This window comes from Sus scrofa, chromosome 9, assembly GCF_000003025.6.
Source record: "Sus scrofa isolate TJ Tabasco breed Duroc chromosome 9, Sscrofa11.1, whole genome shotgun sequence".
NCBI classification, from domain to species: domain Eukaryota; kingdom Metazoa; phylum Chordata; class Mammalia; order Artiodactyla; family Suidae; genus Sus; species Sus scrofa.
Genome location: NC_010451.4, coordinates 25,941,814 through 25,962,331, shown reverse-complemented (window position 1 = coordinate 25,962,331; position 20,518 = coordinate 25,941,814). Strand labels below are relative to the sequence as shown.

The following is a 20,518-nucleotide window of genomic DNA, read 5'->3' as shown; positions in this document are numbered from 1 at the left end:
GTTTTAAAAAAGTAACTGTTTCCTGAACGTGAACTGAGATAGCCACATACATGATTAAACTGGTGATTTTGTGGTGTTTCTGGTGGAAGCTATAAGATCGGGTAAATACTGATTTCTGAAATCGCCAACTGGGCCTGGCAGCACCAACTGTCCAGTTAGAATTAACTGCGTGAAAATAAATATGTGACTTGGAGTTCCCATTGTGGCTCAGTAGTTAGCAAACCTGACTAGCATCATGAGGACTTGGGTTTGATCCCTGGCCTCGCTCAGTGGGTTAAGGATCTGGCGTTGCCGTGAGCTGTGGTGTAGGTGGCAGACACGGCTTGATCTGGCATGGCTGTGGCTGTGGTGTAGGCCGGTGGCTTCAGCTCCGATTGGACCCTAGCTGGGAACCTCCATATGCCACGGGTGCAGCCCTAAAAAGACAAAAGACATAGGAAAAAAAAAAAAAGGTGACTTGTTGAAGGTGCAAAACATTGGGCAAAATCCCAAAGGGACTTGGTTTTATCTTTAGCCCCTAGTTTTTCAGGTCTGAGTCTGATCAGTTCTGTTGTCTAGGGTGGAAAGTCTTGAGCCTTCTTTCTCCCCAAGGTTAATATTTTTGTTTTTTATATCCCTTGCTGCTGATTGTTTTTTATGTCCCGGAGGGAAAGGTGGGAGACCCTGAAAATGTTACCAGTGGCAGAACAGTTGTGAATGTGACTTCCTCCCTTGTTGGAAGCGTCAGGCGTGAGGGTTAAGAACACGGATTTCAGCTAGACCCAGGTTTCCATCCTGCCTGTGCTGCTTTCTTTTTCCTCTTATTATTTTTTTCCAGCTTTATTGAGGCATAGTCAACAAATAAAGAGGGTATGTTTTTAAGGAAAGCAATGGGGTGATTCGGTTTACGTATACATTGTGGAATGATCATCACGATCAAGTAAATTAACCTGTCACCTCACAGAGTTGCTACTTTTTTGTGTGTGTGGGAGAACACTTAAGATCTACTCTCAGCAAATTTCAAACCTGGAATACGCTATTGTTAACTGTCGTCACCACGTGGTACCTAACATCCCTGAACTTACTCATCTTCCAACGGAACGCTCTCCTCTCTGACCGCTGTCTCCCCGGCTTCCCCTCCCCTGCAACCACTGCTCTGTTCTCTCCTTTTCTATGCGTTTGACATTCTTAGAGTCCACATATAAGTGAGATTGTACACTGTTTTTTCTGTGTCCGGCTTATTTCACTTAGCATAATGCCTTACAGCTTCATCCACGTTGTCACACATCTGCCTCTGCCTCTAACAAGCTGTGTGACTTTGGGCAAGTAATTTAATCTCTCTGCCCTCACCTGTGAAATGGGTTAGTCATAGTACTACTACCTTGTAGTTTGTTGAGGATTGAGTGGGGTAATATATGTAAAGTCTTCAGCACATGGATGCTATCGCCATCATCATCACCATCACTGTCACCATCATCATCATCATCACATCACCACCATCATCACATCATCACCACCATCATCACATCATCGTCATCACCATCATCACATCACATCATCATCATCACCACATCATCATCATCACATCATCATCATCACATCACCATCATCACATCACCATCATCACCATCATCACATCACCATCATCATCACCATCATCACATCACCATCATCATCAGCATCATCACATCATCCACATCACATCATCATCATCACCATCATCATCACATCATCATCACCATCACTGTCACCATCATCATCACCATCATCACATCATCTCACCACCATCATCACATCATCATCATCACATCATCACCATCATCATCACCATCATCATCACCATCATCATCACCACATCATCATCATCATCACATCATCCATCATCACATCACCATCATCATCACCACATCATCACCATCATCATCACATCACATCATCACATCATCTCATCACCATCACTGTCACCATCAGCATCATCACATCATCATCACCACCACCACCATCATCATCAACATCATCATCAGTATTGTTAGTGGAAGGCCTCCCAGAAGACCAGGAGTATAGTCTTGGCTTTGCCGTTGTTAATACTTGGTGGTCCCAGATATGTTGTGCAACCTCTCTGAACCTCAGTATTATTTTCCCTAAAGCAAAGGAGTGGTACAGATGCTTCACACTCCAAGCTGTAGTCCTTCACCTTGCATATCAAGCATTTTATTCTTTGTTGGGCTTGACGGATGTGATGCTGGCTGCCAGGAGGGTGAGGTCCCACTTTCTGTTAAGCGCTTGTATCTTCTGCCAGATGTTGGTCCTGATATGATAACCTTTGTTTTTCTTTCCTTGATTTTATGTTCTCAACGTATTTACCTTTGCCTCACCTGTGACTCCTCATGTTTTTCTATGTTCTTTGCAGTGTATTCAGACCATAGGTATACCTGGTGCGCTGGAGTTTAAGTCTCGGCTTGGCAGAGCCTCGCACACAGGGGATGTTACCAATAGGGGTGATCCCATCACTTTGCTGTTGGTTTTTAAGTCATGTCTGCTTGTCTTTATCACGTTCCCCAGTCCCATGCACCAGGGTACCTGTATCTGAAGCAACCAGGGGAGCCACTCATGGGAAAGGAATGACATCTGATTCATAGTAAGCTACCTTCTCGTTTTGTTTCCTTTCTGGCCTTGGTTTTAAAGGGCTTCCCAGAGCTAATCTGAGTATAATTTTATCTTTTGTTCTTGCATCTTTGCTAGCCCCCACTTTTGCCAAAAATGGGCCCATGGAGTTCAGCTCTGGCCTGCCGCTGGTATTTCAGGTGTATCTTTGTGTTCTCGGGGACAGGCGTGCACAGTGAATTAATTGAGTTGTTGTCAATCCACTTCCTGCCTAATTGAACACCTGCCCGGTGAATGCTGCCAGCGCGCCTGCCTGTTTCCTGACTTGCCAGCCGTCCCTGTCATGTCGGTGTCTTGCTGGTATCAGAAGTCAGTTTTGTCATTTGTAGTTCGTTTACTGTGTCCTTCAGAGAGCTGTTTTCTTCTTCACTTAATTTAAAGGTGTCGATATGTCCTCTTCTGGTCCACTCCCTCTGCATTCCCGTCTTGCCACTGTCCTCCCAGCTAAACTCATTGGTGATTATCAGCCCCTTAAAAGCTGCTGGAAGCAGATGCAGAGAGAGGCTTCGTGTGCACCCTGGGCTGCTTCTCACGCTCGCTTCTCTCTCCCTTGGTCCCAGACTACGTTTCTAGCACGTCATTCCCAAAGTAGCGCTCATGGTTTAGAACTGATTCGAAATACCATTTTAAGGGATGGACAGAAAATTATTTTAATGAAGACATTACTTTTTTAGAGCAGTTTCTGGTTTGCAGCAATATTGAGCGGAAAGTGCAGAGATTTCCCGAATTCTTCCTACCTGCCCCCACCACGTGCATAAACCTTCCTCATTATCTACTGCACCACCCTCCCAGTGGTACAGTTACAGTCAGTGAAGCTACCTTGACACATCGTGATTGCCAGAGTCCACAGTTTACCTTAGGATCCACACTTGGTGTTGTCCATCCTCTGGGTTTGGACAGATGCTAGTGACATGTGTCCATCATTCTGGTATCATACAGAGTATTTTCACTGCCCTGAAAATCCTCTGTGCTCTGCCTGTTCATCCTTCTTGCCCCACGAACCCCTGGCAACCACTGATCTTTTTACTGTCTGCATAGTTTTGCCTTTTCCTCTGTATCTTATAGAGGGAATCATACAGGATGTAGCCTTTTCAGATTGATTTCTTTCATTGAGCAATAGACATTCGGAGTTCCTCCATGTCTTTTCATGGTTTGGTAGCTCATTTCTTTTCAGCGCTGAGTTATTCCCATTGTCTGGATGTACCACAGTTTATTGCTCTTGATTGCTTCCAAGTTGGGGCAGTTGTCAATAAAGTTGTTATAAACATCCAAGTGCAGGTTTTGTGTGGACATAAGCATTCACATCTTTTGGGTGAACACCAAGGAGGGTGATTGCTGGATTGATGGTAAGAGTATGTTTAGTTTTGTAAGGACCCCCAAGCTGTCCTCGGTCCTCTACCTCCCCACCTGCAATGAATGAGGTTCCTGGTGCCCCACATCCTTGCTGGCATTTGGTGTTACTGTCAATGTCTGGATTTGGGCCATTTTAATAGGTGGGTAAGGAATCTCATTGTTTTAATTTGCATTTTTCAGATGACAAGTGATATGGCAAGATTTTTTTTTTAAAGAGTGTTTGTTTGTTTTTTTTTTTTCCCACTGAGGGCTGTGTCTTTCCAAAGAGAAAAATGGTTTTATGCAAATGGAGCCAGAGCAGAGTATCCAGTCTTTACTGATAACAGAAAGCCTCCCAGTTTAGGGCCTGCACTGGGTCCTCTCAGCTGTTTTCTTTGGTTCAAAAGTCTAGAGCCAGCCAGGTGGTTTTGACAGACCTCTGGCTTAGAGGTGATTTTGTTGTTAAAAATATTGTGGAGACACGGCAGTCTTTGTTAATTATTTGGTAGGATTGCATATCTAACTTTCTCTTCCTAGTGTTCTTGGTCTTTTAAGCACAAGTGAACTGTTTGGGTTTTTTTCTGCCCAAATTGAACCTAATGAAAGAAGGGGTAAGAATAGAGAAACTTTTTTTTGTTTTTTTTAACTTCTTTAATTTCATTGAAGTTTTGCATTTTGCTTTCAGTGTCTTTTTGGCTTTTTTTTTTTTTTTTTTTTTTTTGGTAGTAGTTCACATTTTCAAAATATTTTGAAGGGTTCCTCAAAAAGTTAAGCATAAAATTGCCATAGGACCCAGCAGTTCCACCCTGGATATGTGTGAAGGAATTGAAAACAGGGAGTTCCTGCTGTGGCTCAGTGGTAATGAATCCAACCAATATCCATGAGTATGTAGGTTCGATCCCTGGCCTCACCCAGTGGGTTAAGGATCTGGTGTTGCCGTGAGCTGTGGGTTGCAGACGAGGCTCAATCTTGCATTGCATAGGTCGGCAGCTACAGCTCCCATTCAACCCCTAGCCTGGATTTGGGCCATTTTAATAGGTGGGTAAAGGAATCCCATTGTTTTAATTTGCATTTTTCAGATGACAAGTGATATGGCAAATTTGTGTTTTTTAAAGAGTGTTTAAAAGAGTGTGGGTTTAAAGAGTGCATCCCTAAAAGCGAAAAAAAAAAAAAAAAAGAATTTGAAACAGACATACATGGTCTTTAGGCAGATGTCCATACCATAGCAGCACTGTTGACAGTACCCAAATGGAAACAACCCACATGTCCATCAGCAGGTGTATGGATAAACAAAATGTGGACTATGCATACAATGGACTATTATGCAGCCATGAAAAGAATAGAGTATAAATATATACTGCAACATGGCTAAACAAAATATTATGTGACAGGTGAAAGAAGCCACAAAGGGCCACATAGTTTATGATCCTGTTTATATGAAATATCCAGAGTAGGTAAATCCATAGAGACAGAAAGGAAATGCATGCTTGCCAGGGGCTGGGGGGAGGGGAACATGGGGATTGACCACTTAATGGTAGAAATTTTCCTTTGGGACTAGATATAGACAGTAGTTGCATGACATTGGGAATGTCCTAAATGTCATGGAATTGAACACTTTGGTTAATTTCTGTTATGTGAATTCCACCTCAGTTAAAACAATTGTGATGGGGCAGCCCATGTCTGTTCTTGCCAAGGGCAGCTTTTCCAGTGACAACACAGAGGTGTCACCCTCCAGTGAGGCTCTTGACTTGGGTCCAGCAGGGTGTGTGCAGCTCCTGCTGGGGCTGAGGTCGGGCCTCGCCCCTCGGTGCAGCCGGTCACCAGCAGGGCGTTCTTCCAGAGAGCTGCCCGCCCGCCCCTGCGGCCTGCTCCCTCTTCTGTAAAGAGGGCTGGCTGTGAGCATCAGGCGAGACCGGGAGGCGAGAGCTTGGCAAGTGCTCAATAAATATCAACCTTGGTCTCTGGTCTGTGGAGGCAGGATGAGGGGGGACCCGGCGCAGGGAGAGAAGCAGAATGCGGGAACTAGGGCAGCAGGGTGCGTTCAGCCATCCAGGTTTAGGCGAGACCTTTGGGGAAAGGATCAAAAGCTCCTGCTTCTTCAATTCCTTTCAAAGTCACCATAACCACACGCAGCCGGGGGAGCCGGCGACAACAAAGACTATTTGTAAGCCTGAAGGACAGTGCCTGGCAGTAGTGCGGGCGATAGACGTGTTTGATTAGATGAAAGAGGGAGGAAGAGATCCTCGAGTGGGTTGCAGGGGTGCTAACAAGGCAGCGGTGGGGTCCGTGCCTCCTACCCACTTACTTCGCTGACACCCGGGCCCCTCTGCGCCCCTCTGAGCACTGCGCACGCTCAGGGTGCCTCCCGGGGCCCTGGCCCCTGCAGTCTGTGCTGAGAATTGGGCTGCTGGGCTCATCTCCGTCCACTTGGGTTTGTGTTTCCGATTCCTGCCTTCTTCCTGAGAAGAAGGGACGTTAGTCATTCCCGGGGCCCGCACGGACCCTCCCGGGGAAGAGAGGACTGAGAAGGCGTGGGCCTGCGGGGAGACCCCTGCGCTCAGCTGTACGGAGGCACGCGGAGGCTCGTCTGACTTTCACTGATGAAGAAGTACAGTTTCGGTTTCTCGCCAGCCTGGGCTGCGGCGTGGAGATCTTAGGTCGAGGATGTTCTCGGATGTTAATGGGACATTGATCTCTCTTTTCTAATTCTGTTTGCACTTAAGCATCTTTACTGCGCAGTTAGCGACTTAGTATGTCTTGGCTGTGCTTAACTGTTGTCCCTTCACGATTTAGTGCTTAGCTAAGTCAAGTCAGCTGTAAGTTAGGATGAGCAGGAGTGCCTGACTTGGGGTTGGAAGAGCTGTGGCTTAGCAGTTGTGTGTGCAGGATTTCTACTTACTGTTATTTAATCTGCCTTAAATAAGCTTTCTCCCTTCATTTGGAATGGGTCTCCCCTCCTTGCTTCTTCTGGGGAAGTGCTGCTCCTCTGTCAGATCTTGCGACCTGCCGTGTGTGGTTCTTGCTTGGTCCTCTGTGTCATAGGTGGAAGAATTTATTAGGAGGCCGGGTATTTTAGAGACTGCAAGGCAGTCATTGCAGCCACGGACTAGGATGTTCAAATGGGGCTTTTCCCTGCCTTTGTTGCTACAGAGCTGCCAGTACAGGATAGGGCTCTCCTGAGCCAAAGGGAGCGTGCAGCAGCCTCCTGTGGGGAGATGACAAAGGGAAGGTGTGAAACTTTGGGGCCCCTCAGCCAGACCAAGGACACTAAGGCGCAGGGGTTTGATGGAGAGAGGTCTCTGGGAAGCAGCATAGGGGCGGGGAGTAGGAAGGTGGAGCGGACATCCTTTCAAGTGCACCTCCCTAGAATTGAACTTGGGGCCCAAGAGCCTTTTCCTCAGAGATGGTGAAGCCAGGGATGTGGGAGTTTGGAACTTCCATGGCCCTGGTTTCCCGTCTGGAGGAGATACTGGGCTGCCCAGGGTGGGAGGAAGCCACGGGCAGAGGCAAGAAGAGGGACGTGGTCCCCGGGGGTCCCAGCTGCTCGAAGACCCTCCCTTACGGTGAGGTCGCTCTTGTGCCTGTGTTCCTTGGAGGTGCTTTCTTTCTTTTTTTTTTTTTTTTTTTTTTTTTGTCTTTTTGTCTTTTCCAGGGCCGCTCCTACGGCATATGGAGGTTCCCAGGCTAGGGGTCGAGTCGGAGCTATAGCCACCAGCCTGTGCCACAGCAACTCGGGATGCGAGCCACATCTGCGACCTACACCACAGCTCATGGCAATGCCAGATCCTTAACCCACTGAGCAAGGCCAGAGGTCGAACCTGCAACCTCATGGTTCCTAATCGGATTCGTTTCCGCTGCACCATGACGGGAACTCCGGAGGTGCTTTCTTTTGTTGCTTATAACAAGGTCTGAGTAATAGGCATTGTGACCTTCTATGACTCACTGAATTTCTTAGGCTCATTTTTTCTCACGTGTGCAGGAGGCCTCACAGTTACCTGGATGTTCAAATGAATAGTGTGGGCAAATGCGACGGGCACTGAAACAGGGGTGATGGGGAGGCTGCTCCAAGTTGCATGGTTATTTTATTAACTACCTGCCACGAATGGTTTGATGATTCTGAATGTTGTTGGTTTCTTAGTTTATGTTAAACGTTTTTTTCAGAAACAAATGATGCCATGAGCACATTCCATTCTTTTAAGTCAAGGTGTTAAAATAAGCTTGATTTGACCTGTGTATTTGAAGGAAGTGAATGAGTGGGTCTTGATAAATTATGGTCTCCTCTGGCCTAAAAAAAGCTCTCTGAGTTGAGCTGTACTCATGTTTTGGTGAGTGTGGGTGTGGAGTCTGTTAGATGGATACTTCTCCCACCTCTGTGCTGGGGAAAATCATGCTAAAATTTTAGAGTGATTGTACATATTTGGCTTTGGAATTAAGTAGCCTTGAGTTTGGAATCCTAGTGTGGCCACTTACTACACTATGGTGTCTTTGAGCTCCTCAGTCTTGTCATCTATAAAATGGAAATAATCATCCCAACCCTGCAGATGAGAGATTGTAGGAGATCCTCTCCTTGCGGTCCTTAGCTGTGCATTGCATATGGTAGTTGCTTAATAAAGACACCTGTTACCTTTGAAAAATGACAGCTTTAGTAGCAGTTGCAACTAAAGGGGGTGAGACTAGAAAATATGAATCTGAATTTGGTATTTAATGCTCAAATCGATCAATCAGTATTAAAATCAATCCGCTACTCTTGGGTGCCTCCTCTGTGCAGTGGGCAGGGGTGGACGCATAAGAAGGCAGCTAATACTGTCCCTGTCTGTGTGGGGAACGAGTCATCTACATAAAGAAGAACAGGGAACATGCAAGGAGCTGGACTTGGAAGGTGGCGGAGAATGGAAACAGAGAGGCCTCCAGGGGTCTCCAGCTGGTGGGAAAACGTAGCAAAGGAAGGGACGTAACGCCTTAAACATCCAGGGTGATCCTTGGAAGAGGCCAGATGATGTATACACATCATGCCTCATTCTTCCTGTTTTCTTTTCCCTTCGTCTTCCTGATTTTCTCCCAGGCCTGCTTTGTGTGTCTGATCCTCATGAGAAAGAGCCATCCATGCCCATTGCACATCCCAGAGTTTTGCTGCTGTTGTGCAGACTCCTTTTCTCTCTGAACAGTTTGTTGGTCTTTTGTTGGCCCACATCCTGAAATGACCAGAATTCTCCTGGCAGATTCTGCCTCTGCCCTCCTATTTGTTCTGCATTATTTTACTTTTTGCTTTTTAAAATTTTAATTTTCATTTTACGGCCACACCGGTAGCATATGAAGGGTTGAATTAGAGCCACTAAGCTGCGACCTACACCACAGCTTGTGGCAACGACAGATCCTTAACTGACTGAGTGAGGCCAGGGATTGGACCCGCATCCTTATGGACATTGTGTGAGGTTCGTAACCTGCTGAGCCACAAGGGGAGCTCCATCTCTGGCTTATTTTAGTTTCCTGAACTTATATGGCCTTTTCAGTTTTATCATGTTAAATTGTTGAGTTGAGCACCTCCTAGAGACAGCGGGCAGGGAAGCAGACTGGAGAGGCCTGGGGAGTAGAAAGATGGGTGAGCCAGGGTGGTCCCGGCCCCAGGGGCAGTTCACTTAGTAGAGGAAACAGATGGGCAGACTGATGGACTCCAACTAACTGTGATTAGTGCTTGATGTTGGTCAGATGAGAAAAGACGTTTGGTGGGAGCCCCAGGTCCCCAGGTCCTCCATCAGTCACAAAGGCTGTTCACCTCCCAGCACTGTGTGGAAAAACACATTCTGTATCGGTAGCCGCGGTTCTGGTGTGAAAGAGTTTAAGTGAGGGTTCCTTTTGTCACCTCACCCAAATCCTCCTCCGGGCAGGGAGTTTAGACTATGAAGTCTGACTTGTCCCTCTCCTCCCACAGATGTACACCTGCTCCCCGCTGGGTTCCCCATTTCAGAAACGGTGCTGTCATCCCCCCCGGTCCCCTCTCCCCTGTAACTCATCAGCCGCCATCACGTCTCTCTCCCCCACTACCACCCCCCAAGTCCAAGCTATTTGCTCCAGGTGGAGCTCGCGAGCCAGGTGACCAGGGTCTGAGATTCATTCAGAGGGTCTTTGCCAGCAAAGAAAGAAAGAAAAGAAAGAGGAGGCAAAGAGAGAAAGAAAGAGGAGACTTGAAAGCGTGAGAGTACAGGGTACATGGTATGGTTGAGTTTTATTTTGTGAAATCCTTGTTTGCATAAGAGTTTCAGGGGAAAAGATTAACCTCGCAAAAGGTTTTACATACGTTGACTGTGCCCCCGCAACGACTGAGGCCCGTGGCATTGCCGTTATTACTCCTGACTCACAGGAGAGGATTGAGGCCCGGGGAAGTGGAGGGGCTGGCCGGGGTCCCAGGGGATGTCAGGCTGGTAGCCCCTCGGGGACTGTGTGTAATGCACTAGGTTGCAAAGCAAAGTGTCTTTCTCAGTCTGCAAATTGTGGTCAACCCAAGCTGGAGGGTTTCTGTTTGACACACGTCCGTACCTTTACTCCTTCCCTTCCCCGCCTCTGAGCTGCAGCCACCATGCTCCTCGCGGTGCACACTGGATGCGGCTGCTCCTCTGAGGCGGGGCCCAGGCTTGTAGGTTGCAGTCTGTGTGGCTACAGGGCTGTGCAGCCTGGTCCTGCTGGCCTCCTGAACCTCGCAGATCTTCTGGGCTCATGGGCTTTGAGACCCCCTGGAGCCCCTGCCTGTGCTCCCGTGACCTCTCAGGCTCAGGCCCTCCGTGACCTGCCCCTGAGGTACCCAGCACTTACTGCATCCCTAAAGAAATAGTGCCTCGTCCACTTGATGCCTGTTCGGGGCCAGGGCACAGCGGCTGGCTTGCAGCCCCAGCCCCGGGGAGAGTGGCTGGCCTGTCAGTGGATGCTTACTGGGCGTTCATTGGCCATGCGTGGTGAAGAAAGGCAGAGTCTCATGTCAGGCTTGGATGAAGAGCTGCCGGCCCACGTTTGTTGGGCCCTCAGACCTCTGTGGGGGTGGGCAGCTTAGTGAAAGAGTCCAGGGCCCACGTCAAAAGGTAGAGGCTCTGGCTTCCCCACTTCTTTGCACTTCGGCCCTGAGACATAAGACAGGGTGAGGACAGGGTGCCCCCCACATCCTGGCTGATCATGACAATCAGGGGAGATAAATTGTGTGTGAAAGTTACATGGCAGCAGGGTTGGCTGCTCAGGAAGTTTGGCGTTTTCTCCCTCTTCCTTGGGTCTCCTTGGGCTTGGCGTGTCCCTTAGTGGTTGGACAGGCTGTCTGTGCCGGGTGGTAACAAGCCCACAAGGTCAAGGGCAGTTCTCTCTGTTGAGTGAGCGTAAGCCTGGGCCGAAGCCACTCTGATTCCTTCTTTAAGTTCACATATTGGAGATTTTTCAAACCGTAGTATTTGACCTTGGGAGCTCTCTGGCTTAGAGTGACGTGGTGACACCTGTGTTCCCTGACGTCGTGACTGCAGGGATAATGGTCATGGCTTCTGTCTACTGAGCAGCCGCCCTGCGACAGCTGCGTGCCCGGTTCCCGTGCCTCCCGGCCACGTGTGGAGTCGGTGGCGGCCCCTCACCTTGCGGAGGTGGGAACAGGCCCAGGGAGGCAGAAAACTGCCAGGCTCTTCCAGTTGAGTTCTTTATAGGACACCATTCTCATTTTACCTACAACTAGACTATTGATTTGTTTTATTTTTTAACTTAGAAAATAATGACTGTTAAGTTCCTTGTAGAGCAAGTTTTAATGCTGGTCTTTTGCCTTTTCTGTGCGGTCTGTATGCTTGATTGGTGTAATCCGGGTTTCTTGGGTGAGACTGTTGCCTGGCGAATCGGATGGGGAGTGGGGGGTGGTCTGGTTGTCCAGCCCCGCGTTCCCATCCCGTGGTGGACCCTGCGGGGTCTCCTTTCCCTGCAGGTGCTTCCTCCTCCCTTTGCACCCCCCGCTGCCCCGATCCCTGTGGCGGAGTGGGTGGAGCGCAGGCTGTGGAAATAGGAACTGATTTCCTCTCTTCCTCACTTCTTTTTACTTCTAAAGGCTTCTGTTTGTCTTCTCTGGGCTGCATTCATTTTCCCTCTTTACTGCTGCAGTTTACTGCACTTTGCTGGTGCCTCTATTTTTATTTTTCAGACTTGCCCAAAATGTATCTCGATTTTGGTATCTCTGGATCTTTCAAACTCTGTACTTTGTACTGATGATTCCCCCTGTCTCGCACAGTGCTGGCCCGTTGCAAGTCTAGCTTCTTTCCCTTCTGTCATTAAATTTGAATACTTTTCTGTTCGTGCTCTTTTATAGAAATTTGTATTTCATTTTTTAGATGGTAATCATAGACCGTTGGTGTCCTGCAGCTTGACTGCCCATCAGACTGACTTGTTTCTAAAATCATAGCTCATGGTGCAGAAGGCAACTTTTTGGCATCCTTGCTTTTTCTTTAGAAGGCAGATCTGTCCCTGTCACTTCGGTGCTCCACACGCCTTCATTGGCTCTTGTCACATCAGTTGCGGACATCCCACCACAGTGTGGGGGACACTGCTGGCCCTCTCCGGGTGCCTTCACCCCCCACCTCCCCTACCACCACTCCCCTCCACCCCCCACCAGCGTTCCTTAGACTTTTCATTCCAGGACTCCTTTGACGATTCTTTGTGATGAGGTCCACAAAGAACTTTAAATTGTGTGGATTATATGCAGCAGTGTTTACAATCTTAGAAACTGAAATGGAAAAGATTTAAGAATACTCATTACATTAGTTTATATATAGCAATAAATAAACCCATTGCATAACACAGACAACACTTAATGAAAAAGAACTATTTCCAGAGCAAAAGTACATTTAATGAGAAGGGTGACAGTGTTTTTACTTTTTTCCAGATATCTTTAATATCTACTTTAATGAAAGACAGCTGGGTTCTGATACATGCTTTTGCCTTCAGTCTGTTGCAGTATGTGGTGGTGGTTCAACTGTATGAAGAAGATGCAGCCTTGCATGGATATGTAGTCAGAAAAGGGAGGAATGGTTTCATTTCCATTCCGGTTAATTGTGGATAGTCTTTGAAATATCAGAGCTTGACAAGCGGTGTTTTTTAAAGATCTGTTGCGGCGTAGACTCCAAGACCATATATGAATGAACTTTTCATATTCTGTTGGTCTGGAGTTCCCTGGTGGCTCAGCAGGTGAAGGATCTGGCATTGTCACTGCTGTGATTTGGATTGCTGTTGTGGCGCAGCTTCGATCCTTGACTCTGGAACTCCTGCATGCTGAGGGTGTGGCAAAAAAAAAAAAATATATATATATATATATGTGTGTGTGTGTGTATATATATATGTATGTCTATCTTGGACTTTGAAAGGATCTAAAAGCATTTTGTAATTTTCGTTTAGAAAACATATTTGTTAATGCCCCTCGTGAAAGCCTTTAAGTATGGGGATGCTCTAAAGCTCATGGCGGCCAATACGTGTATTTTCTGAATTTTAATTTTTGCTAGAAAGCTCAAATTTATCTTCAACAAATACTGTCAGTTGTCCTTGATATAACAAGCTCACACTTTATTCATTCTAAAAGTGCCCAAATCCAAGTACAGCATAGTGTTTTTTTGTCATTCTTTCAAGTTAAAATGGTGTTGGGTGAAAAAGAGTGGCTAATTCAGCTTGCGGCTCGGTGCTTTTTCTTCCCAGCAGTCTCCATCCTCTGGCTTGTAGCAGAAGTGCTTTATGAGTGCTTCGTGTTTTGTCACATGGGATATTAAAAAGATGTGTACTCAAGGTTAATATTTAATAAAGTTAGTAATTTTTACTGCTTCATTAGGACATTCCTAGGGGAGATGGACCTTTTTTTCTTCTAACCGTGCAAGTCTGGTGGCAGAGAATACGCTGACTACTAATACAGTCAGATGCCACTGCCCTGATTTTTGCTAAAGCACCAGCAGTTTTCTGCACCATTAGTGCACACGTTACACACTTGAAAATAGTTTGTTCCCGGCTGCACCGTCAGAGAGGGTCTCGGACCATACTTTGAAAACCACTGGATAGGATCCAACTCACTTGTCTTCACATTCTGGACTCTCTTGCTTCCCATCTGCCTGGATCGCTCCTTCACTGCCTCTCCCTTCTTGTGCGTGTGTGCGGATATCCACGGCCATCCGTATACGTGTATACGTGTGTGTGTGTGTGTGTGTGTGTGTGTGTCTGTCACTTCAGTTACTCCCACTTGTACTCGTGTTCATGGGTCCCTTCCAGTAGACTGTAGGCTGTAAGGTGGGTTTCATGTTTACTTTGGTGGCGGAGCACCAAGTATTGTGACTATGAAATGGTAACTTGTTTAATGGCAGCTATCTCCATCATTATATCATTTCTTCAAGGGCCTAATACATGGTTTTTGAACAAATGAAGAATTTAGTTAGTATTTTCTCAGGGTTTCCTTAGAACATTGGTCTTTAGCAAGTGTTAAGCGTGAGTGGGCATCTGTGGTTAAGCTGATTTGAGAGGTTCAAACAGGTTTTTAATGAAAGGCTCTCCCATGTTCTATTCTTTTCTTCTTCTCCTTTTTAGGGCTGCACCTGCGGCATGTGAAAGTTCCTAGGCTAGGGGTTGAATCAGAGCTACTGCTGCCGGCCCACGCCACAGCCACAGCAACGGCAGATCTGAGCAGCGTCTGTGACCTACACTGCAGTTCACGGCAACACCGGCTCCTTAACCCACTGAGTGAAGCCAGGGATCAATCCCGCACCCACATGGATACCAGTTGGGTTCATTACCGCTGAGCCATGATGGGAACTCCTCTCATATCTTTATGTAACGTACATTGTGAATCTTTAGGGGGGCTGGGAGGCTGTAGAATGTGGTATTTCCCCAATTAGATACCATGTGAGCCTTCTTTTCTTGGCCTGTCTTGTGAGATTAGGTTCCTTAGACTTTGGGAAATAATTGTGTAGCCTGGCTTTTCTATTTTTATAGATGAGGAAATTGATTACTTATGTTTATTCGGACATTAATTTATGTTTCAGATATTTAGAGTGCCTCTTGAGGTTAGACTTGGTAGATTTAGGCATACAATGGTAGGCAAACCAAAACAAAAACAAAAACATGTTTTGAGAAAATGTTAATATACTGTATGTGTGGAGTAGGGAGATTCAAATACCATCAATTGGTCACCCCAAATTACAAGTTTATGTCAATGTTATGTGGACAGTAGAGTTAGCCCTTTATATCCATGAGGGATTGGTTGTCCAGGACTCCTGCAGGTAACAAAATCCACAGGTATTCCAGGTTCTTATACACAATGGTGTAGTGTTTGCATATAATCTACACACATCCTCCTGTGTACTTAAATCATCTCTAGATGACTTAGAATACCTAATAAATGTAAACACTATTTAAGTAGTTATAAATGCAATGTAAATGCTGTGTAAGTAGCTGTAAATACAGTGCAAATGCCGTGTAAGTAGTTGTCAGTGTGTGGCAAATTGAAGTTTTGCTTTTTGGAACTTTTCTGGAAATTATTTTTCTTTCTTCGAATATTTTGCACCTGCTCTTTGTTGAATCCATGGATGGGGAACTTGCAGATGTGGAAGGTGAACTGTAAACAGTGCTTAAACCATTTGTTTTTTGTTTTTTCATTTTCTTTTCTTTTTTTTTTTAGGGCTGCCCCCGGAGCATACGGAGGTTCCCAGGCTAGGGGGTCAAATTGGGGCTATAGCTCCTGGCCTACACCCCAGTCTCTGATGAGATCTGAGCCGCATCTGTGACCTGTGTCCTCAGGGATGCTAGTCAGACTCGTTTCCGGACGCTCCTGTTTTTTCCATTTTTAAAGCTCTGCTGGGTCTGTTGAGGTATTCCTCCAGCCCTTTGCCACTGCTGGCACCTGGGACCCAGGACTGATGAAGAAGCTTGGTGAAAGTATGGGCTGTTTGCTCAGCCATATCATCTGAGATATAGCGTGTTGGCGATGGGAGCCAACCTCCTCTTAGTGCCTGGCACATAGTAGGTGCTTGTATATGCTGGTTGACTGGCTGAATGAAGAGTGAATAAATGTGCTCAGAGACTAAAGAATAAACTCCACGCTGTGGTCCCGGTGTCTGAGCTCGCTGCCTTGTCCTGGGGGGCGCTGGATAAAACCATATGCATGCTTTTCATGCTCCACGGCTCTGACCTGGCCTGTGCTGGAGGCACCCCGGACTCATTCCTTTTCCATCGTGCAAAACCAGACGCAAAGCACATCCTCCTCTCTGTGTTGATCCGGTGCTGCCTATACATTGTGGGAAAATGTTAGTACACTCTTTATGTGAAAACATGTAATCAAGGGATGTGATGTCGCTGCAGTAGAATTGGCCTCTGGTCCTCTGACTGCAGGTGGTGGCGGGAGGGTTGTGCACCAGCAAGGGTTTGGCATCAGTGCTTCGGTAAGAAGATTAAGCCAGTGTTGACTGCGGTGCTTCATTCTGTGAAGTCACCCACGGAGCAATTGAACTTTTCCATGTTTATTAACCAGTGCCTTTGGTTCTTGGCGTGGGACCCACACCACCCCCACGTATGGATAGATAGACAGGAAAACATGCACCAGCTTGGATTATCCTCTTGTTTCAAACCCTGAAACTTCCTCAGCGGCATTAATTCCTGCCAGAGTCTGAAAACTAACTGGCGTTGGCGAGGCCCAGGGCTGAGTGGAGTCCCTTAGGGAATGGATGCTTCTGGGTGGCTGATTTTTCAGGTGTTGCTCTGAGACTGGCTTGAGAAAATCCTTAAGGAGTTTTCTTGATTTCTGATTTTTGTGATTGAGTTAAGAGTTGCAGGAATACCATGAGTTGCTAATAAAAATTTTTTTTCTGCTTCTTTGTAAGAGAAATTCACATTAATTGTAGAAATTTGGAAAAATATCAAGAAGCACAGTGCTGGAAATTACCCATAATTCTTGTATTCAGAGATAATCACTAGAAAACGTTTTGTTGTATTTGCATGCGTTTTGATATGCATAATTAAGATCAGTGTGTATAAATTTTGATTTCTGCTTTCCCATTTAACATATGAATATTTTCTCTTGCATTGAGTGCAGCACAGCCTAGGAGTTTGTATTAGTTTCCTGTGGCTGCAAATTTCCACAAATTGGGTGGCTGAAAACCACAGAAATGTGGAGTTCCCATCATGGCTCAGTGGTTAATGAATCCAGCTAGGAACCATGAGGTTGTGGGTTTGATCCCTGGCCTCGCTCAGTGAGTTAAGGATCCAGCGTTGCCGTGAGCTGTGGTGTAGGTTGCAGACGAGGCTCGGATCCCGAGTTGCTGTGGCTGTGATGTGGGGCCGGGGGCTACAGCTCCAATTAGACCCCTAGCCTGGTAACCTCCATATGTTGCGGGAAGCCCTAGAAAAAAGGCAAAAAGACAGAAAGCAAAAACAAAAACCAAAAAAACCCACAAAAATGTATTCACTCTGGCTGCAGGTAGAGGCCAGAAGTCTGAACCAGGGCGTAAGGCCTGTGCTCCCGCTCCCTCCGGAGGCCCAGGGGAGAATTCGTTCCTTGGCGCTCCCAGCTTCTGGTGGCTGCTGGCATTCCTTGGCAGGTGGCCCCATCTCTCCAGTCTCTGCCTCTGTTTTCACATGGATTTCCCTCTGTCTCTCCTGTGAGGGCATTTGTGATGGCATCAAGGGCCCACCCAATAATCAAGGCCATTTAGTCTCGAGATTCTTCAATTGCAGAGATGCTCTTTCTATATAAGGAGACATTTACAGGTTCCAGGGTGAGACCTGTTTTCCTTGGGGCCACTATTCAGACTATTACAGGATTCAAGAGGATGAACTCTGGAGCCAGACTAGGTGGGTTCAGGCCCCAGTGCGGGTCTCCTACTCTCAGGATGGTCTTCAGCAAGTGTCTTGATTCTTAGTGCCTCCATTTTCTGATCTGTAAAGTGGCAATAACAGTATTACCTGCCTAAGGATGAAAAGGGTTAATATATGCAAAGCACCTAATAAGCTTAGGACACTGCGTGGCCCATCTGAGGAATAGCTATTATTGTAGTGGTTGCTTTTATTAGAGATTCTTTGTAAAATGTCATTTAAATAGCTACATAAAACTTTATTCATGACTCTAACATAGCTTGTTTAATCATTTCTTTTTGTTGGCTAAATTACTTTCAAATTTTTCGTCTCATATATAACACCACCATGGATACCATTGTGCATTAAGTTTTGTCCCTATTTCAGATGTATTGCCTAGTGTAGAGTTCTGAAAATAATTACAACCTCAAAGAGTGCAAACAATTTTTAGCCATTTAGTAAGAAATTGCCAAATGGCTCCCAGAAAGATCATGCTTGTTGTACTCCTGCCAGTAGCTGAATGATGAGAATGCCTGTTTTGCTGTGGCCGTACCTGCATGGACTGTTACCATTTTAAACATTCTTTGGTATTTTGACGTGGCTGAAATGTGACATAGCAAAGGGACCCAACCTAGTACTTGCTTTAACAGGGAGTGTTCTTACAAGTCAAGAAAACTTGATGAGAAATGAGATCTTTGCTTTGTCAAGTTTCCAAGTACCTCCTCCATCCTGTTATGAAGCCTGGAAACTTCCTGAATGTTCTCAAGGTTACAGGGCTGGGTATTAGGGGAGAGGGCATATGAGTAGCAGGACAGTGCTTGGTACACGAGGGTTTTAATAAAACAACTTTGTTTCTGTTCTCAAACTTGGACATTGAAAGCTCTGAGCATTTGATGGGGTGAGGGAGGCACACTTGAACCAAAAAAACAAATCAGTGTAATCAGTTTACAACTAAAGGCATTTAGGGGGCGGGAAGATAGGACAGGGAGGGAGCAGTTCCTGCCAGATAAGGTGGGAGGCCAGCCTAGGGAAGGGCTGAGGGAACAGTCACACCTGCCTCTCGCACCCCTGCCACCTGTCAGCCTCCTTTCCTTTCCTGGGGGTGCCCGTTGCAGTCCGGTCTTGCCCAGCCTGGGCCTCTGGGCTGCAGAGGAAGAGCTGGGGTCCCAGGTGAGTGAAAGGCAGGGTGGTGGGTTTTTTTTCCTCTCCATTAGTGAACCGATATGCGTGTACAGGCACGTCATGTACACCTGACCACACGCACGCACGAATTCAACTGTATCCAAACCAGTTGCTGTGGCTGTGTTCAAATAATGTGACCTTATTTGGGAAAAAGTCTTTATAGATGTAATGAAGGATTTTGAGATGAGGTCATCTTGGGTTATCTAGGTGGGCCCTAAATGCCACAAGCTTCCTTGTAGCAGAGAGGAAGAAGGAGATTTTACACACACATGCACACACGGAAGGCAGTGCAGTGGAGGAGTGATGTGGCCCCCAGCGGAGGTATGCCAGCAGCTGCCAGAAGCTGGAAAAGGCAAGGAGCAGATTCCCCCCAGGAGTCTCTGGATGGACTGTGGCCTTGTCAATACCTTGACTTCAGGCTTCTGGCCCCCAGAACTGTGAAAGAATAAATCTCTATTGTTTCACGCTGCTCTGTTTGTGTAATTTATGATAGCGTCTGCAGGAAACTTGTACATTAGTCTGCTCTGTTCAACAAGGCAGTTCCACTGATTGTGTGCTTGGCTGTGTAGCAGTGTCACCTACTGTAAAAGCTTTGAGCTGCTCTTAATTTCTGTGCTTATTGTGTTGTGAACCAGCAGCAGAGAGGTGGTGGATGGCACTGGTTTGCAGACCGCCCTTGGAGTGCCCCTGGTCCTGTCTCCCTCCCTGGTTTTGTGGACAAAGCAGCTGAGCCCCAGTGAGGAGAAAGTGGGGCCAAGATTAGAGCACAGGTGCCTCTGCTGCTTGGAATGGACAGACAGGATGGGACACCAGCTTCCTGGGGCAGGTCTGGGGTGAGCGAACAGAATCGCTGCCCTAGAGCCTGTTCTGCAGGCCAGCTGGCTTCCCTGTCACTGTTCCGTACCCTGTAGAGTGAAAGCGATGCTCCATTGAGCCCCTGGAGCCCCGAGCTGCCTAGAAGGCCCAGGAGCCGGCGGATACCTGTGAAACCTTTGCTGCTGCTAATGAGCCAAGAGCAGCAGGCAAAGCACCCTGTCAAGGGTAAAGGTCACAGCTTGCTGTCCACTTAATTTCTGGCTGACGGCTTTCGTCTGTGTGATTTGGGTCCTGTTTTCCCTCTGCAGCCCAGTTTTAACATTCTACATTTCCAGAGCGGTAATTATCTGTTAGAGAACGTGGGATTAGCCCACAGTCATCTGAACTCTTCTGCTGCTTGAATAAAGTCCATCCAACTTAACTTGGCATTCAGACCCCTGAAGGCCCTTCTCCTTTCCAGCCCTGCCTCCCACCCCTCCCTCTGACACATCCTGATCTCTGAACTCATGAAAATCCTGCTCTCTAGGAGAGGTGACTTGAGAGGATTGGAGTCTCAAAACTCTACTGTAGGTGAGTTCATGGTTCATCCTCTCAAGAACCAATAACCAGTGGAGAAGTAGGTCCAGGGAAGAGTGGGCATAAATCTTTCAAGAGCTCAGGAAAAAAGTGTTCTCATTTACTAAAGTAGACTGAAGGCAACACACACAGTGCCATCACTAGC

At 46.8% G+C, this 20,518-nt stretch overlaps 1 non-coding gene across 9 annotated transcripts in view; it reads left to right on the top strand.

Annotated features, from left to right (window-relative positions):
* The window catches only part of LOC106504851, a 65,135-nt gene that overhangs the window by 20,753 nt on the left and 23,864 nt on the right, over positions 1-20,518 (top strand). The window contains exon 1 of one of the 9 annotated variants that reach the window (XR_002335579.1): positions 17,350-18,969. The exons of 7 other annotated variants lie outside the window; for them this stretch is intronic. This is a non-coding gene — a transcript (uncharacterized LOC106504851). Of the gene's footprint in view, positions 1-17,349; positions 18,970-19,998; positions 20,368-20,518 lie in introns of those variants that run through there. One more of the 9 variants, XR_002335581.1, reaches the window with a different exon arrangement.